Raw genomic sequence first — 15,474 nt, forward strand, 5'->3', positions numbered from 1 at the left:
CCCTTTTGAGCAAATTATTATCATTATTATTAGGGTATTTTGGTTTGTTGTTTACTGAATTACAAACCTGAGATTGCTTTAAAGTTGTATTATTAGTAAGACAAATGAGAAAACCACCATTTAAAAAATTCAGAATTGCCAGGTTCATTTACAATCAAATAATAGAAAGAACTCTTTCTTTCTCTTCCTCCACTTTCAGCCTATGAAATGAACTGGATCAATATAGGAAAAGCTTCTAAAGGGCAATTTTATTCTATTATCCTAATGAAAGAAATCACTGCAGAATGGAACAGCCAAGAAATGATCTGTTTGAGAAACTTACAATTCTCCAGGTTCCTTGCTATTTGAAAGAATAAAATATCTCAAAGAAAAAGTACATACCAACAAAAAAACCTAGTGGCCGCAAAATGTAGGAGAGCAAAAACCTGCACTGAGAGTTAACTGAAAATCAATCAATAAAGACAAAAATCAGGAAAGTTGAATGAAGGATTCCATGGTTTGGGGGACTTTTGCCCAAAACACAATATTAGTCAAAATGCTCTAGGACACAGGGAGTATTTCTGTAAGGCATTACTTACAGCAGATAGCAAGCAATCAGAAAAGTGGAAATCAGGATCCATTACTCATGGCAGGACAACCTGCATTATCCTCTTACAGATGCATCACTGGCGAGAGTGGATGAAGAAAAATGAAGGCTGAGAAAGAAAGGAAATGGTGTTTCTTTTACACGTAATTTTCAGCAAACTTTGATGAGTTTCAATCCTGGATGAGTTTTCCTCCCTCTCCTTCCTTCAATTTCTTTTAGAAAAATCATCTTGGTTAGGTTGTTCAAGTGTGACTTTGCAACTAGCCTAATGTGGACCCAAATTACCACCTTCAACATTCCTTGTAGCAAGCACCTGATTAAATACCCTCTGGTTAAGCGGATCGAGGTAGCTTTACGCCAGTTCCAGGAACAAGAATCTGTCAAGCTGACAAATCAGGATCTTCACCCTGTCGGATACTGTCTCCTGTCAGGACGGTTTCCTATTTCTTAAAACTTGCTTCTCCACTTTGGTAGCCTCCTAGCAATCTATATAAGGGCCTGGCTCCTAAAGCACGTAAATTCTTATTTTCCATTCTCCTTTTTCTCTGAAGATTACACCGTTGACCTGATCTGGCAGGAAGTTATCTGGAAGCCATTTGCAGTGACCCTACCACAGAATTAGAACTGCATTTCTACCAGAACCAATTTTAATTTCTAAAATGCCTAAATCAGTTGCGGGTGTTTTAAAACGACTCATAAAAAAGGATCACCACTACTGTGGTACTGCTTCCCCCCGCCGCCCCACCCTTTGTCCATAGTCAGAAAAAAAGATTAAAGGCAGGAAGTAGCCTAACTATCAACAAGCAGTTTTCCTTTGAAGACAGATAACAAGATACTGCAGTTAAAAGTATATCTGTAATTGCAAAGTTACTCTTCTTGAACAAATTCCAAGTACAATATCTGCCTTTGATCTTTGAAAAGCATTTTTCTCACTTTTCATAGCTGACACTGATAGTTCAGTTAGGCACCCCTGCTCCCAAATATGGGAAAAATATTCCCTGAAATTCAATCATGTGAGTTATTAGCTTTTAGCCGTCAGCCTAGAAGTAGCTGCTTATGCTCTGCCACAGCTGCTACCTGGGAGAGTTCTGCCTGCTCTGACGATATGAGGACTTGTCATAGTAACGGCATCCACCTGACCACCTGTGTGATGTCGGACTGTCCTGGAGAGTCATTCAGCATCTCCTTGGACAGGGACCTTTATCTCAGTAGAACATAATTACAACTATGAGAAAAAAGTTTGAGGACCTTAAACCTAAACCCTGTTTAAAATGAAATCCATTCTCAACCTTCATTTTCTATTTCAGCAAAAGTCTGATGGCAATATGTGGTTTCAATAATGAAGCAAGTCTATTTTAAAACAATAAAAATATTCCTAGTGTCTCTATGGTCCATTTTAAACAATTAGGGGAGATAAATACCATAGCATTGTACCATTTATTCAAAAATATTTTCTTAACTTCAACAGCTATTGGTTGTGGATCTCGTAATATAAGGAGGAAACAAGAGACATTAACATGGTAAAATTATGGGGTTAAGCTCTTATCTTTGGTAATTAATAACCCTTAAAGCTCAATTAGTAGAGAGAAACAGTAGTATCTAACTGAACGCTAAGAAAGATTTGTAATCCTAGGTCAAAATCCCCCATTACAACAATAGGATTTTTTCAGGCAATGAGAAAAAGAACACCTTCCATGGAAAAGAGCTATGCTTTTAAAGTTCACACACGCGCACACACATGCACACACACATACACACATACACATATACATACACTCCCAAAGTGTAGAGCTGATATATTGATAGATACCAGAGAACTGCTATCTAAACTTGGATAGTAAAGTATTCCATGCTTTCATAAAATATGATTTTGATTGAACATGACCCCAAAAGCCAAATCTAACTTTTGAGACTTTGAAAGTAGCATTAACCACCTAAGCATGTGAACACACAGTGACTCACAGTATCTGCAAGTAACATGCTAGGTAGCAGAATTAAGGAACGATAATCATCATGTCACTCTGTCAGCATCAGGCAAATGTTGTCATTAATAAATCCTTACAATACCCTAGCAAAATAGCCATTTTCTTTTCCCTGAAAAAGAAAACTTTGCCTCCCATCCTTACGAAATGGCAGTGATTTTACAGATATATAGGGAACACACACAAAAAAGCATACATTTCTAAAATGTACAGCTCCAGAGCGCATCAAACCCTGAATCCCACCATCTTTGTGAAATACAAATAAAACACTAAATAGGAAGAAAACTCTCAACAAGAAAGGGCATAGAAATTAGGTAATCAAGAAATTAAAAAACAAACAAACAAACAAAAAACCACCTCTCCTTAAATGCATTTAGAGCAACATTTATACCCCATGATTCTAATTTAGAAGAAAACAATCTGTAGAAGTGTATCTATACATAGAAAAGACACTGGAAGGATAAACATCAAAATGTTGTGTTCACAATGGATATGGAGTAGTATATGCATTGAGGGTGATTTCCATTTTTGACTTCATGCTTTTCAGTGTTTTCGACATGTATTATAAACAAAAAAGAAAGCCAATAAGGTGTTTTAAAATCAGATATTTTAAATGTAATTTAATAGAGAACAAAGTAGCAGGCTTCTGAGGTACCAAATCAATAAGCTGCAGTGGAAAGTCATTTTCTCTTTCTGATTCTGTCTGCGACCATGTGACATCTTTTCACACGTGCTCAAAATTAACTGCTTCACTACATAATGACTGCAACTACAGCAAATGGACCTTTTTGTCTGTAATTCAATTACTGTAGAAGGTTTTATAGTTAGAATATTAAGACGTGAAGCATGCATTTGACTACATACAGAGAAATATAGCAGACTCTCAACATACCATATGCTAATTAAGAGTGAATTTAAAAATTCCATTGTCTATTTATCCCAGAGGCCTCCTAGCTTATTAACCACCGCTGTGGGTCTAGTGGGAGAGTAGAGACGTTGTTCTGTCTCATTTCCAGGTAATGGAAGTGATTTCCATACTGTGATCAAACGCCAGAGTTGGTTTGCTAGAATGTGTTCCCTGGGCCCTGCAGTATTTTATTCACACAGCTACCGCGACTTTATCACCTTGGATAGAAATTTTCATGTCTTCCACACTTGACTGAAGCATACTGACTACAAAGAATGCATCCAGTAAATGACAGACAAAAGAACAAACTGTCCTAGAAATAACTAAACTTGCAGACAAATGTCAGAAATGGCTCAAGAAATCATAGTGAATCATCTGGAATCTCAGTAACATAAAACACTGAAAGAAAGCTAGTAAATGTTCCTTCCTTATGAGAGGTTCCTAGCAACTTAAGGCTTCTTTCCTTCCTTCAACCCCCTGCTCACCCCCCATCCATGTTCCTAACATCTTCAAGAATTTATTCAACATCTGCTTTTAAAAAGAGAGGGACAAAATTAGTTTTTTTCTGTAGTACGATTATAAAGCTTGATTTTTCTCCTCACTAACTACAAATTATCTTTTGGATTTCATTACACTGTGCTGTTATGAAGAATGCTGAACATGTGTCATTTTATTTTACATTGGATTACGTGATCAGTAGCTGCTGAGAACATGCTTTAGGTGTAGCTATAGGTGCAGCCTCCTCTATGATCTAGATTGACTTTTATAGCCCACAGGTGTTAGATTTGGGGAATTTATATCTACAGCATCCCCGCTGTTAGTTTTACTCTGAAGACTGGGAGATAAAAGTTTACCCTCAGTTAAGCAGCTGAGTAAAAGTATCCACAAGATAATTTAACTTAATAAAATAGTAAGTGTAGAAACCTCCAGAATTTCTACAGGATTATAGTACCATCCACCTTATTCTTTATATATGTGGCATGCATCCTCTGAGTCCGAAGAGGAGAAACTTCCAATTACTTATATGGTTCTGCTCAACTTACAGGAATATCCTTTACTCTAAATCAGCATTTCTTAGTGAGGATACTTTTGGCATTTTGTGTGGGACAGGTCTTTACTAGGCAAGACTGTTTTCACTCCCTGCTGAGTCAACACACATCTTAGCTCCTTTCCCATCCTTTCATCCCCCTCCTCAATCTCAGGTAGTAACATGCCCCAATCGCTGAGAAAAATAATGTCCCACAACTTTCCAAACACTCCCAAGGTGAGGGGCTGGAGGGAGTACTATGATCAGCACCCCCCCGTCCCCCCCCGCCGCCAGTTGAGAATCACTGCTCTAAATAAACCCTATATATAAAAATTCACAAAGATAATTTAAACTCCCTAAAAAATCAAGCTTCATAGGGCTCTCCCCACATGAAGAGCCCATGAATGACTGCATTCACTAACACCTCCATCACCCCAACCTCACCCCTTCCATTTTCAGGAATATGCAAGGCTCACCTACACTATATTCTTAAGGCGTCCTTGGTCAGCTTGAATATTTTCTATGAACCTCTGACCATTAACCCTTATGTCATAAAACTTCTATGTCAGTTAATATTTCCACATCTATCTGTGTTGATTACATATGAGATATATAAATTGATTTAACCTTGTCAAAACAGGTTTCTAAAGCATTATTTATTCGCGCCACAATCATGCTTCCTCTAGTCAGTTATTTGAAGAGCGACAAAGACCCAACTTGTTCAATTAATGAAATTAATTTGTTTCGGAATTGTAAATCTCTACTTTTTTTTCATTGTCAGAACTGAATAATCACTTATATAGAAGTTGAAACATGAGTGCCTGCCTTATTTACATGTGCAGCAGCTCCTATAGGACCCGTCAACAGCTTAGATGCCTTTTAAAAACTGGTATAGCAAGACCTGGTACTTCAATAGAATCACAAATGGTCTCCTATAAACATGAGATAAATAGTGGTTTTAGTGGTTTCTGACTGAAAACCCAGCCTCCTTCAGGTGCAGCAAGTCCTCATGTTTTCGTAATTTGGCTCTGTCGCCAGAGTCAGGCCAATCAACATTCTCATTTTACTTGGAAACCACTCCCCCCTTGCTTTTTGCATGTCTACCACCACTTGTACTCCTTGGCTTCTGGGATCCTATTTGGATTTCACGATCTTTTGCCTTGGGAACAGACACTCCTTGAGATAAATGAGGTAAATTAGTCTGCTCAGGGTTAGCTCTAGTTAAAACAGGGAAGCCAGATGTGTTCATTTATGCCACCCTTCAACTCTGCTCTGCAAACAACTTTTCTACACTTCCCTCAGAACCAAACAGTCCCATGTGGCCAATGAGCAAGTCTGGCTTCTTCAGCCCTCTGTCATCCAAAAATAGGACTCGCTTATCAGTGATGGCATTCTGGGCACAGTAACACTTATGGGCTCAGCAGGAAGCATTTGAAATCTTAAATTACGCTCTGCTTTACACTTGTTCCTCCCAGCCTTCCTTGATCCCTCGGACTCAAATCGGACTTTCTTACTGGTGCTATTCATTGCTACCAGACGTTCTGCTTTAAATGCCTGCCCTGAATCAAAGCCCAGAAAATTCCATGAGCCTAAATTTAGGGTAATATACATTAAATTATTACCATGGTCTATAAATTCCAAACAAGTTAAAAATTATGTATCTTTGTATCATCTTCACAAAATATTTGCTAGGTAGCGTAACTCTAATCTATATTGAGAACTTTACAATGTCCAGTATCGCATTCAGTAAGAAAATCTGATGATACCGATATCAATTTTAAAGAAGCCACTTAGATTTCTAGTCTTTTTTTTTTTTTTTTTTAAACGAAGCCCTTAAATACAACTTTGAAAGAAATCCCAGACCATCCTGCCTAATTCCACTTTGGCTACATCTAGTGCTTCATGTGGTTTGGCAGAAAGGTTAACAGTGTGGACTCTTGTTTTTTCCTGGATTCATAAACCTCGATCAACAAATAATTAACTGTGTTACCTGGAGCAAGTAACCTAACCTCTTTGTGCCTTAGCATCCTCATCTATACAAAGGGGAACAACAGTCCTACCACATTGTGAGGGTTAAACCAATTTCTTTATATATATATATATATATATAAAATATATGAACTGCTTAGAGTACTGCCTTGCTTATAGTAAGTGTATATGTATGAACCTTGCAAAGAGTAAGTGTATATGAGAGTTTGCTATTATTATCATCGTTATGATCAGTCACGGAATATAAGCATTCAAATCAACTTGAAATAAACTATAATTAACAACTACTAATCATTAACCTCATATAGTCAAAAAAGTAACAAATTCATTCAACACTGAGAACTTATAAACAGATGCCACAACTTATAAACAGATGCTATGCTAAGCTGACCCACGCTGCTTTAATCTAGTGCTCTTATCAGTAAATATTACAAGTAAAGGAATACTTCTGCATTTCAAAATTCTATGGGTAGAAAAAACTGGGGGAAAACCAAAATATAAACAGTGGGAGATTAGTTTAAAAGGAACAACATGAAAATCCTTTTCTTGGCATGAAGAGATATTTGAGATAAACTGTTAAATGAAAAAAATAAGGAACAGGTTCATGAGACATAAGAAGATTAAAATTTCTCTTTTATAAAAATACGACATAATAAATATGCTTATATATGCATAGACAAAAAAAAGAAGCCTGGGAGAATGAACACTGAATTGTTCACACTATTATCTCTATATAACAGGATTGAGTTTTTCTAATTTTTGTTAAGTTTTTAATAAATAAAAATAATTCAAAAACCGTAAATAAGAAAACACCGGGGTGTACTGTAAGCTTTCATAAAGAATAAGCTTTTAAAAATACTAATTGGCTAAACAGAGATTAGCCAAATCATTCATAAATTTGTATACACTATGCAGAATAAGATTATTAGCATATTAATAATTAACTATTTGAAAGCTTAACTCAAATAGCAAAAATCTTCCATAGAATCAGGCCAGTGCTTCTTACAACCTTATCTTAAAAGGAACTTTGGAACCACACCAAATATAAAATTTATATCTGTTATAAGCACAATGTCTTGTATGTGGCAGAAAACATACATTATTTTCTAATTGATGGCTATTCTAATAGAGGACTAGTTTTTTCTAGGCTTGCTGTTTTTTTAATAAAATTAAGAAAAAAATGGTTAGGAAAGCAGGCTTCCCCATGTTATTAATACAGGTTACCAACATCATGTGTTTGAGAACATGTCAGGGATGTTGTAGAAACTTTCCTTACAATGAGTGGGCGATACGACAAAATCACTGATAAAAACTTTTCACTTTAGGATTATTTTAAAGTTCATATAAGTCCAGATACTCACGAACACCCAACCTTCAAAGAAAGACATTTTCTGTTTCAATGATACCCTTTAGTCAGGAATGCTGCAGGGCCAATTCTAAACCCAAATATAAAGTGCCACCTAGTGGATATTTTTATAAAGTTTCTCTGCTTACACTTCAGTGTTATGAAGTAATCTTTAGAAAAGCTACTTTGGGTGGTCAAAAGGTACAAACTTCCAGTTATAAAATAAATAAGTCCTGGGGATAAATGTACAGCATGGTAACTATAGTTAATAATACTAAATTCCATATTTGAAAGTTTCTAAGCGAGAAGGTCTTAGAAGTTCTCATCACAAGAAAAAAAATTTCTAACTATGTGTGGCGATGAATGTTAACTAGACTTATTGTGATAATAAGCATTTTACTACATATACATACACACACTTATATATTGAATCATGTTGTACACCTGAAACTAATATAATACTGTATCTCAATAAAAATAGACAGCTACTCTATATGAGGAAACAGCCATCCCTTACAGCATTTCCTCACCAATTAGTAATCTGAGCTGGTGGATAACATATAACTTTTTTTAAAAAACACACCTCTGACTGATAATATTGATTTTATATCTCAAGTTGAACCTCTGCCACCATCACAGAGAATAAAAAAGGGCCCAGTTATCTTCTAAGTGTTCCAGGACCTGTAACGACAGCATACATAAGCTAGAAAGGAGATCCAATTTAACATCCTTTTATCATTCACTTCAGTTGATAACAATAAAATATTAGCATCATTATATGAGGACAGTAATTACTATTACATCTGCTCTACACTATACGAAAACAAATTCACTTGGTCTAAATACACTATATCTGGTATTTAGAAATCAGCAGGGTTTCCAGCAAAGCCTTTGTACAAGCTGCAAAGGCCCTGGTTTACCATTAGAGGTGGCAGAAACACAAGTTATGACCAATTAAAATGAAATTAATGAAAAGAATTAAAGTGATATAAACACATAATTGAGGTAAAGTAGAAGGCTGAGGAACCTAAGTGTTCATAGTTTTAGTATGTGATAATTCAGATAACAGTTTAGGGGTAGACTTAAACAGATGAATTCCATATCTATCTAAATTTTCCTAGTTATAGATGCAATATTTTGCCTTTGGAAGCAGTCTCTATAAATATTTTTAAAAGCTTCTAATTATCTAGATATTTTCAGACTCCCACATTGTAAAACAGAAATGACTAACTTATTTGGAGAGCATCACACTCACTGATGAAAAGTTTTGACTCAGAAAAGAGTTGTTCACAAGTTGTATCTGACATCTTTAGGAAAATTTTGCATGTTTTACTACTGTTCCCGGGTGTCATATTTAATTTATAGTATAATTTCTGTTTAAGGAACTACTCTTCTAAAAATGAGATGCTTCCTTTTATAGAATTGACAGGGACTGCAAATCCAAAATCCAATCCTTGGAGGTCACTGTGTCCTCCAATTTACAGATGAGGAAAAAACAAGATCCACAGGGGTCAAAGGTTAGATCAAGTTCACCAAATAACTTAGTGGCAGAGTGAAAATACAGGTCTCTTAATCACAAAATTAGAACCCTTTCCACTATCTCACACTGCCTTTTTATTCTTCCTCAAACAGAAATGGAATGTTTCCATTAAATTCTTCTTAAAGTACTACAGTTTCACTTTTAATCTAAAAGGTCCACATGGGGACCTCCCTGGCGGCGCAGTGGTTAAGAATCAACCTGCCAATGCAAGGGACACGGGTTCGATCCCTGGTCTGGGAAGATCCCACATGCCACGGAACAACTAAGCCCGTGCACCACAACTACTGAGCCTGCGCTCTAGAGCCTACGAGCCACAACTACTGAAGCCCGGGCGCCTAGAGCCCGTGCTCCGCAACAGGAGAAGCCACTGCAACGAGAAGCCTGCATACTACAACCAAGACTAGCCCCCACTCGCCACAACTAGAGAAAGCCCGCGCACAGCAACAAAGACCCAACGCAGCCAAAAATAAATAAAAATTAAATCTTAAAAATAAACAAATAATAAAATTTAAAAACTAAAATAAAAGGTCCACATGGTAAATGCTGCCCAGATGTGCATGAAGGGCAAATAGGAGTGTTAGAGCTGTGAGTTTCTTCATGATCATCAAAGAAAATATAGCGGGATGGGTGCAAAGCAGCTTCTGTGGAGAAATTTACATCAGTGATTTTGAAGAGGGGACCAAGAGACCAGGGAGCAGACCCAGCAGTTATTAAAGTGGGAACCGTTATTGTTTACTGAGAGGGTAGAAGGAGCTGCCTCTCTGCCTCTGCTCCCCACTGGCATGGTCCTTAAACTTTCAACAGCTGGGGAGATACCATTTCCTCAACAGGTGCTCAAAAAGTGATAGTTGAGAAACAGAAGTCCGCAGGGTAAACAGAAGTGCACAGGCTAACTTATATTACTTAAGAAAAGCTCTGATTTCCCTCAAAACTGCTATTTTTTACCTCTCATACCTCAAAAAGTAAGTATATACACACCACACATTCTTTCAGCTCTGAATCAGTTGCAGTTTCCAGGGTCTGAAACTTTTATCTGTGGTCTTCCTGTCAGATTTGGAGAAAGTGACACTTCTCTTTAACTTCTAATCTACAGTTAAAAGTGTCCTTTTTGTTACTACTTTAATGTTTATTCCTTAGCACTCATAGGGCCATATTCCTGACACAGTAAATACACACTAAGTGAAAGTCTGGGGAAAAACAACAACAACAACAAAAAACACGTGGATTCAAATACTGACTCTAAGCAGGGGCATGCCTTGGCTAAATGACCTAACCTCTGAATCTCTGGTTGCTCTATCTGGCTCTGGAGAGGCCCATCTAGCTCTACATTATTTTAAGGCTCTATTTCTTGAGAACACTCTACAATAGACTTCAACACAACAAAACCTATCTGGCCTGTCTCTAACATTACGTCTTCAGCAAAGGCTTTAAACAGAAGTCTGAGGAGTGTAGTGATAGGACCAAATCTAAAAGGGGTTCTTTGTAGCTTATAAGTGAATTGCTTTTGAGAAAGCCTCTGTCGACATCTTACTTTGGCTCCTCCTCTATACAAACTGCTGTGGGAGCCTAAGAAAAGCAGCTTTCAAATGTGCAAGTGCATAGATTTGGTGTTGCTGCCGCCAGGCTGCAACGGCTGCCAGAGGACCAGAGTGAGTCAAAAGCAATTCTACACATCGCAGGCCTCAAGGTCTTCCCTTTACTTGGCAAACTATACACTGGGATCAGTCATCCAGCTAAATGTCAAGAGTCCCAAAGTCATTACTGGTGCAAAGGGTTCCAGTCTGAAACTTCCAAAATGATATAACTTAAATCATTACAAAGGAGATCTTTTTATGTTACTACAAACTTAGACTAATTTGTGAAAAATTAAAAGGGTAGTGAGACCATGACTCAGGAATCACACGATGTATGTGTTTGGAAGAACATTCACATACACCTTTTCTGGATCAAAGGTATTACTGGCACGTATTAAAAGAATCAAATAGAATCAACAGGAACCATTTTTAATGCTACTTACACAGTCTGAGAATTCTCAAAGATATTTACATCTGAATGCCTCATTTTCAGGCTCCTGTAACACTTGTTTCCAACTTTTAAGGCAATTATAGATGATCTACTTACAGGCTCTTTTCCCTTGAAAAATGTATCTCCATAAGTATTATTAATGGTTTCGGTCAAAATACATCATATGTAAGCTTGAATGCACTTTATTTTTTCGAAAGGGAGAAGAATTAACTTTACTTTTGTGGTCACACCCCTCTGTAAAAAGTAGTTCATTTCTACCCTCCAACATAAATGAAATACTTGAAGGCTGTCACTGAAGACAGCTCCTCTTCTACAGACACTGTTCTATGAGACTTTTCACTGTTCTAGATGAAAATAAACTATCAAATGAAAAAACGTCTACATGTTTAGATATTAAGAAATGCATTTCTATCAAATAGGCTTCTTAATTTTGAAAGTAATTCTGCATGTAATATGTTACACTAATTTTTGAAAAAATATACAGTAGACAAACATCCTAAGAGATATTTCTAAGAAAAAATTTTGAAATAGGTCTTACTAATAATCTGTTCTCTTATCAAAGAACAACTTGTAAAAAGGAAAATCTTATTATAAAGGAGACACACTTTGATCTTAATCTTAATCTTCTTTCTCCAACAGCCTGACAATTTTTAAACTTTTGGCTATACTCTTAATTTGGGGAAGAAACTACACAACTCAGTTAAAGAGGAAATGAATAAAACAATTCTTATGGTTTGGAGAGGTGGGGAATGGGTGGGTAATGAAGCAAAAATGCTGGGGGTTTGAAAGAAATGTAGAATAAAAGTTTATTATAAACAGATTTTAAATGGCCATTTTATCAGAAATTGAACTTTTTGACAGAATATAAAAACTCACTGTCTTACTCCAAGAAAAACCTTTTCTTGAATCAAACAAATCTCACTGTTACTGAATCCCACACAAAGTTGTGTTACTATGTAACTCCTTGCATCACTTCTGTAAGGAATATTTTCTCTACCAACTTGCTCTTTTCTTCCTCATCAAAATTCTGCTAAAAACATAATGAATGTGGAACTCCTTCTCTTATTAAACTCAATAACTTGATTTAGGAATACTCATACTTATTTCGAATTCCTACTTTGTTCTTCATTCAAAATCACAGATTTCTAGAGTTAGAACAAACTTTAAAGATTACCCGTTCAACCGTGAAAGAGGAGGAAATTCAGGTCCAAATGAAGAAATTTGCTCAAGGTCCCAGAACTTGCTCAAGGTGAAAGAGCTGGGACTAGTAACAAAGTCATCCCTGGGATTAATTTTTCATTTTCATTCATCACTGAGGAAGTTGAAAAGGCAACATATAATAATAACTAAAAGTTTATTCATTTTATATTTTTTAAAACAAGAAAGCAAATCATTGACACTTTCCACAAAGTATAAAAATTTATTTTCATTAAATTTCATGTCATTGTGTTTTCCTGGTGGTGCAGTGGTTAAGAACCCACCTGCCAATGCAGGGTACATGGGTTTGAGCCCTGGTCCGGGAAGATCCCACATGCTGTGGAGCAACTAAGCCCGTGTGCCACAACTACTGAGCCTACACTCTAGAGCCCACGAGCCACAACTACTGAGCCCACGTGCCACAACTACTGAAACCCGTGCACCTGGAACCCATGCTCCACAACAAGAGAAGCCACCACAATGAGAAGCCTGCACACAGCAACGAAGAGTAGCCCCTATTTGCTGCAACTAGAGAAAGCCCGCGCACAGCAACAAAGACGCAACACAGCCAAAAATAAAAATAAATAAATTAAAAAAAAATTCACGTCGTTAAATTTGTTTCATTAAAATGATCAACAGCCATTCAACATTCAAAACAAATGCATCCACTGCCTTGCCAACCATCTTGAAAAAAAGGCAAAACAATATATGAGAACTAAAAAGGAATTCAGACCTATGAGAAAATTCATAAGATCATAATATTATCCTGGAGAGGTTTGATTAACTCACCATACCATATTCCAACAGACGACAGAACTTAGTAAAAAAAAAAAAATACCATTGTCTCTATTCTTCCACTGTGTAGCTGCTTTTTACACCACCCCCTACTTCAACCTCTAAATCATTCACACATTACACTGAGGGTATATCCTATCTCAAGGAACTAGTGACAGTACAGCACATCACAAATTCAAAAACACTGTAAATGTTCCATGACGTTTGTACCTGGACTACACAACATTTTCAACCTAGGTTTTTTCCATGAAATGCCACATTCAGCTATGCTTGAAAACTGCAATCATATTATCCTAGATCTTCTTTAACTTAAAATACCATTTTGCATCATATGTCTCTATAAAGTAGCTAGGACCTTTCTACTAATAGGTCAAATCTTCCCAATAATTACTTTTCAAATTGTAATTTCAGAATAAGAACAATCTTTCTTATATAACCTGAACTAAGAATTATGTAAGAATACATAAAATAATTAATGCACTTATTTTACACTTGAGGAGCTAAGCTGAAGAGATCCTTAAGGTTTCACATAAATAACTCTAAGACATCTGCTCTACATCTCAATTCAACATTCCAGACATAAGATTACATTTCATCTAAAAGTCATCAGGCAGGAGGCAGCATTTCCAATTTGCCACGTTTTAATAATGAGTTTTGTCAATGGTCATAATTTGGTGTTTAGGGCTTTTCCCAACCATATTAATTTTTCTGTGCCTATCAGGGATGAACAGTCACAAGTGAAAACTTTGAAGATACATGATTTTCAAGAAAAGGATCTCAGAAAACAGAATCATAAAAGTAACCTGGATTTCTAACTGAAATACAATTTATTCTTTTAATACACTCTTCCATTGTGAATATTTAGTTATGCCAGAGACTTATCAACACTCTTTCTCCCTAAGTATTTACAGCAAGTCTCTCAAGTAGACAATCAGTTTGCAGTCCTAGATGGATCTAATAAGATGTGTGAATAGTTTTATACCACTGCACTCAATTTTACAGTTCCTAAAAGTCTTTGGGGATATCATTCTCAATATATATTGCTTCCGGTTTTGTCCATTTCATTCTTTGGATCGATTTTCTCTGGTGAACTAAAGCATTCATCGCTTTTTTACCAAACAGCACACACACAAAATTACAATTTTCTTCCATCTTGTGAACAGTATTGAGATATATCCCTTGTCATGTCAACCTTGAGATGAAGATTCAATGTTTTCCTTTGAGGGTCAAAGAAATAATTCAAGAGAAAAATAGTAAGCATATTATCACTTAAGACTTCTTATTAACAGTCTCATTGGTGTCTAGGCTCAAATTTGTCCAAATTTTAACATGAGATTACACTACATATGAAATTCAAGACTTCAAGTTACAGACAGAAGTTCTTATTACAGCAGCCAAAACCTAATCTGAATGCTTATTTTTATTTCTTTATACTACCCAAATCAAAGAACTTTTTGTTGGGCAACTGTAGACACTCAGCGGAGTCAATGAACATATTTCAGACAGCCGCTTCTTGTCTGTGAACCTAGAACTATTTCTGCTGAATGAAATGCAGGTTATACAGAGAGAAAAATTAGGATTCCCCCACCCAAAAAAAAAGCCTCCACTTAGCACAGCTGGAGGATGAAACAGCAAATGAAATATATATGTAAATCTCATTTAACTAGAAAGCAACTAACCGATATTCCTTGATTGACCACATGGGCCAGGAGGGGGTAACCTTTTAGAAAAAGTCAGGAATTATATAAACAAGCTAACATCAGCTTAAAAAACAAAAACAAACAAACAAAAAAACAACCTTCCAGAATGTCTTAGGCAGGAGGTGGAGAGGTTGTTGGTGTTGGTAGTGGGCAATTCACTAGATGTCTGTACCACATACTTCTTCAAACCTCCCACCTCTTCTACATACTATAAATATTTAAAACTGTGAAATAAGTGTTAATCATTAGAGTGATGACACCAAGCTCATCTTCCCATTAAAAAATAAGCTTCACTTACTATTAATAAGAAATTCAGTTGTGTACTAACATTTCTACAATGATTTTATTTACAAATATTAAGACTTCTCTAGCTAACTTTCA

The 15,474-nt window shown here is 36.3% G+C and overlaps 1 protein-coding gene across 13 annotated transcripts in view; it reads right to left on the bottom strand.

The window, feature by feature from the left end:
- Nucleotides 1-15,474, bottom strand: part of BBX (BBX high mobility group box domain containing) — a 281,580-nt gene that overhangs the window by 119,993 nt on the left and 146,113 nt on the right. Inside the window, exon 1 of one of the 13 annotated variants that reach the window (XM_079921625.1) lies at nt 8,420-8,438. The exons of the other annotated variants lie outside the window; for them this stretch is intronic. The gene's annotated coding sequence lies outside the window, so the exon portion shown is untranslated. Of the gene's footprint in view, nt 1-8,419; nt 8,439-15,474 lie in introns of those variants that run through there. 13 annotated transcript variants of the gene reach the window in all.

The sequence above is a fragment of the Stenella coeruleoalba genome (genome assembly GCF_951394435.1).
Source record: "Stenella coeruleoalba genome assembly, chromosome: 5".
NCBI classification, from domain to species: Eukaryota; Metazoa; Chordata; class Mammalia; order Artiodactyla; family Delphinidae; genus Stenella; species Stenella coeruleoalba.